The sequence below is a fragment of the Octopus bimaculoides genome, chromosome 26, assembly GCF_001194135.2.
Source record: "Octopus bimaculoides isolate UCB-OBI-ISO-001 chromosome 26, ASM119413v2, whole genome shotgun sequence".
In the NCBI taxonomy this organism is placed as follows: Eukaryota; Metazoa; Mollusca; class Cephalopoda; order Octopoda; family Octopodidae; genus Octopus; species Octopus bimaculoides.
This window is the reverse complement of record NC_069006.1, coordinates 20,585,081-20,590,202: the sequence shown is the minus strand read 5'-3', so window position 1 is coordinate 20,590,202 and position 5,122 is coordinate 20,585,081.

The following is a 5,122-nucleotide window of genomic DNA, read 5'->3' as shown; positions in this document are numbered from 1 at the left end:
TCGTACGTACGAAAGAACGGACGAACGAGCGAACGTACGTACGTAGGTACGTATGTACGAATGAACGAACGAACGAACGACCGAACGAATTAAGAACGAACGAACGAACGAACGGTCGAATGAACGAACGTACGTACGTATGACGTGCGTATGTGCGTACGACGTGCGTTCGAACGTACGTACCTGCGTACGTACAAACAAACGAACGAACAAACGAAGCAACGAACAAAAGGTGGTACGTGTGTACGTACGTTCAGACGTAAGAAGGAACGAACGTAGGAACGTAAGTACGTACGAAAGATAGAGCGTACGTACGTGCGAACGAACGAACGAACGTACGTACGAATAAACAAACGAACGTACCGAACAAACGAGCAAAGTACGAACGAAGGAACGAACGACCGAACTAACGAAAGAATGAACCAACGAATGAACAAACAAACGTACGTACGTACGATCGAGCGAACGAAGCAACGTACGTCCGAACGCAGGTACGTACGAACGAACATAAGAACGAAGGAACAAAAGAACGAACGAACTTAGTACGTACATTAAAAAGAACGAACGAAGGAACAAACGTACGCACTTGCGTACGAAAGAAAGATCGAACGAACAAACGAACGTACGTACGAACGAACGAACGAACGTACGTACATATATACGTACGTATGTAGGAACGATCGCACGAGCGAACAAATGAACTAACGTATGTACGTACGAACGACTAAACGAACGAAATTAAGCAACGAACAAACGAAAGAACTTACGTTCGAACAAACAGACGAACAAAAGAACGATCGAATGCTCGAACGACAGGATTAACGAACAAAAGTACGTACAAACGAACGGACGAACGAGCGAACGTACGTACGTAGGTACATATGTACGAATGAACGAACGAACGAGCAAAGAACGAACGAAGGAACGAACGAACGTACTTATGTACGTACGGACGAAGAAAAAAACGATCGAACGAACTAACGAAAGAACGAAAGAACTAACGAAGGTACGTACGAACGAGCGAACAAACGAACGTACGTACGTATGTGCGTTCGTTCGTACGTACGTTCGTTCGATCTTTCTTTCGTAGTTCGTTCGTTTGTTCGTTCGTTCGTTCATTTTAATGTACGTACTACGTTCGTCCGTTCTTTTGTTACTTTGTTCTTTTGTTAGTTCGTTCTTTTGTTCGTTCGTTCCTTAATTTCGTTCGTTTAGTCGTTCGCACGTACATACGTTAGTTGATTTGTTCGATCGTTCGTACGTACGTTCGGTCGTTTGTACGTAGGTACGCACGTTCCTTCGTTCGCTCCATCGTACGTACGTACGTTGGTTTGTTCATTCGTTGGTTCATTTTTTCGTTAGTTCGTTCGTTATTACGTACGCACGTTCCTTCGTTCGCTCGATCGTTCGTACGTACGTACGTTTGTTTGTTCATTCGTTGGTTCATTTTTTCGTTAGTTAGTTCGTTCGTTCGTTATTACGTACGCACGTTCCTTTGTTCGCTCCATCGTTCGTACGTACGTACGTTTGTTTGTTCATTCGTTGGTTCATTTTTTCGTTAGTTCGTTCGTTCATTCGTAGGCACGTACATATGTACGTTCGTTTGTTTATTCGTGCGTACATACTTACGTACGTAGTTACATAGGTAAGAACGGACGAAGAAAAAAACGATCGAACGAACTAAAGTACGTACGAACGAACGAACTAACGAAACAACGACAGAATTAACGAAGGTACGTACGAACGACCGAACAAACGTACGTACGTATGACGTGCGTATGTGCGTACGAACGTACGTACCTGCGTAGGAACGTACGTACCTGCGTACGAACGTACGTACCTGCGTACGTGCATGTGTGCGTACGTACATGCGCACGTGCGAACAAACGAAAGAACGAAGCAACGAACAAAAGGTGGTACGTTTGTACTTACGTTCATACGTAAGAAGGAACGAACGTAGGAACGTAAGCACGTACGAACGATAGAGCGAACGTACGTGCTAACGAACGCACGAACGTACGTACGTACGAATAAACAAACGAACGTACAGAACGAACGAGCAGAGAACGAACGAAGGAACGAACGAATGAACGAACGTACGTACTTATGTACGTACGTACGAAGAAAAAAACGATGGAACGAACGAACGACCGAACTAACGAAAGAATGAACCAACGAACGCACGTACGAACGTAGTACGTACATTAAAATGAACGAACGAACAAACGTACGCACTTGCGTACGAAAGAAAGATCGAACGAACAAACAAACGAACGTACGTACGAACGAACGAACGTACGTACATATATCCGTACGTAGGAACGATCGCACGAGCGAATAATTGAACTAACGTACGTACCAACGAACGACTAAACGAACGAAATTAAGCAACGAACGAACGAAAGAACTCACGTTCGAATGAACAGACGGACAAAAGAACGATCGAATGATCGAACGAAAGAATTAACGAACAAACGTACGTACAAACGAACGGACGAACGAGCGAACGTACGTACGTAGGTACATATATACGAATGAACGAACGAACGAGCAAAGAACGGACGAAGGAACGAACGAACGTACTTATGTACGTACGGACGAAGAAAAAAACGATCGAACGAACGAACGAAAGAACGAAAGAACTAACGAAGGTACGTACGAACGAGCGAACAAACGAACGTACGTACGTATGACGTGCGTATGTGCGTACGACGTGCGTTCGTTCGTTCATTTTAATGTACGTACTACGTTTGTCCGTTCTTTTGTTACTTTGTTCTTTTGTTAGTTCGTTCCTTAATTTCGTTCGTTTAGTCGTTCGTACGTACATACGTTAGTTGATTTGTTCGATCGTTCGTACGGACGTTCGTTTGTTTGTTCGTTTGATCGTTCGTAGGTACGTACGTATGTACGTTCGTTTGTTTATTCGTGCGTACATACTTACGTACGTAGTTACATAAGTACGTACGGACGAAGAAAAAAACGATCGAACGACCTAAAGTACGTACGAACGAATGAACTAACGAAAGAATGAACCAACAAACGAACGTACGTACGTATGACGTGCGTATGTGCGTACGACGTGCGTTCGTCCGTACGTACGTTTGTTCGATTGTTCGTTCGATCTTTCTTTCGTACGTTCTTTCGTTCGTTCTTACGTACCTACGTTCGGACGTACGTTCGTTCGCTCGTTTGTTCGTTCATTCTAATGTACGTACTACGTTCGTCCGTTCTTTTGTTAGTTTGTTCCTTTGTTAGTTCGTTCTTTTGTTCGTTCGTTCCTTAATTTCGTTCGTTTAGTCGTTCGTACGTAAATACGTTAGTTGATTTGTTCGATCGTTCGTACGTGCGTTCGTTTGTTTGTTCATTCGATCTTTCTTTCGAACGCAAGTGCATACGTTCGTCCGTTCAGTCTAATGTACGTACTACGTTCGTTCGGTCGTTTGTACGTAGGTACGCACGTTCCTTCGTTCGCTCCATCGTACGTACGTACGTTTGTTTGTTCATTCGTTGGTTCATTTTTTCGTTAGTTCGTTCGTTCGTTCGTTATTACGTACGCACGTTCCTTCGTTCGAACGTACGTACGTTTGTTTGTTTATTCGTTGGTTCATTTTTTCGTTAGTTCGTTCGTTCATTCGTAGGCACGTACGTATGTACGTTCGTTTGTTTATTCGTGCGTACATACTTACGTACGTAGTTACATAAGTACGTACGGACGAAGGAAAAAACGATCGAACGAACTAAAGTACGTACGAACGAACAAAGGAACGAACTAACGAAAGAACGACAGAATTAACGAAGGTACGTACGAACGACCGAACACACAAACGTACGTACGTATGACGTGCGTATGTGCGTACGTGCGTACGAACGTACGTAACTGCGTACGTGCGTACGAACGTACGTACCTGCGTACGTGCGTGTGTGCGTACATACATGCGCACGTACGAACAAACGAAAGAACGAAGCAACGAACAAAAGGTGGTACGTTTGTACTTACGTTCATACGTAAGAAGGAACGAACGTTGGAACGTAAGTACGTACGAACAGACGAGCAAAAGAACGATCAAATGATCGAACGAAAGAATAAACGACCAAACGTACGAACGGACGAACGAGCGAACGTACGTACGAATGAACGAACGAACGAATTTGCAAAGAATGAACGAAGGAACGAACGTACGTACTTATGTACGTACGGACGAAGAAAAAACGTACGTACGAACTAACGTACGTACGAACGAACGAACTAACGAAAGAACGAAACAACGACAGAACTAACGAAGGTACGTACGAACGACCGAGCAAACGAACGTACGTATGACGTGCGTATGTGCGTACGACGTGCGTTCGAACGTACGTACCTGCGTACGTACGTGTGTGCGTACGTACATGCGCACGTACGAATAAACGAAAGAACGAAGCAACGAACAAAAGGTGGTACGTGTGTACGTACGTTCAGACGTAAGGAACGAACGTAGGAACGTAAGTACGTACGAACGATAGAGCGTACGTACGTGCTAACGAACGAACGAACGTACGTACGAAGAAAGTAACGATGGAACGAACGAACGAACGACCGAACTAACGAAAGAATGAACCAACGAATGAACAAACAAACGTACGTACGTACGATCGAGCGAACGAAGCAACGTATGTCCGAACGCAGGTACGTACGAACGAACATAAGAACGAACGAACAAAAGAACGAACGAACGTACGTACGATCGTAGTACGTACATTAAAATGAACGAACGAACGAACAAACGTACGCACTTGCGTACGAAAGAAAGATCGAACGAACAAACAAACGAACGTACGTACGAACGAACGAACGTACATATATCCGTACGTATGTAGGAACGATCGCACGAGCGAACAAATGAACTAACGTACGTACGAACGAACGACTAAACGAACGAAATTAAGCAACGAACGAACGAAAGAACTTACGTTCGAACGAACAGACGAACAAAAGAACGATAGAATGATCGAACGAAAGAATTAACGAACAAACGTACGTACAAACGAACGGACGAACGAGCGAACGTACGTACGTAGGTACATATGTACGAATGAACGAACGAACGAGCAAAGAACGAACGTACTTATGTACGTACGGACG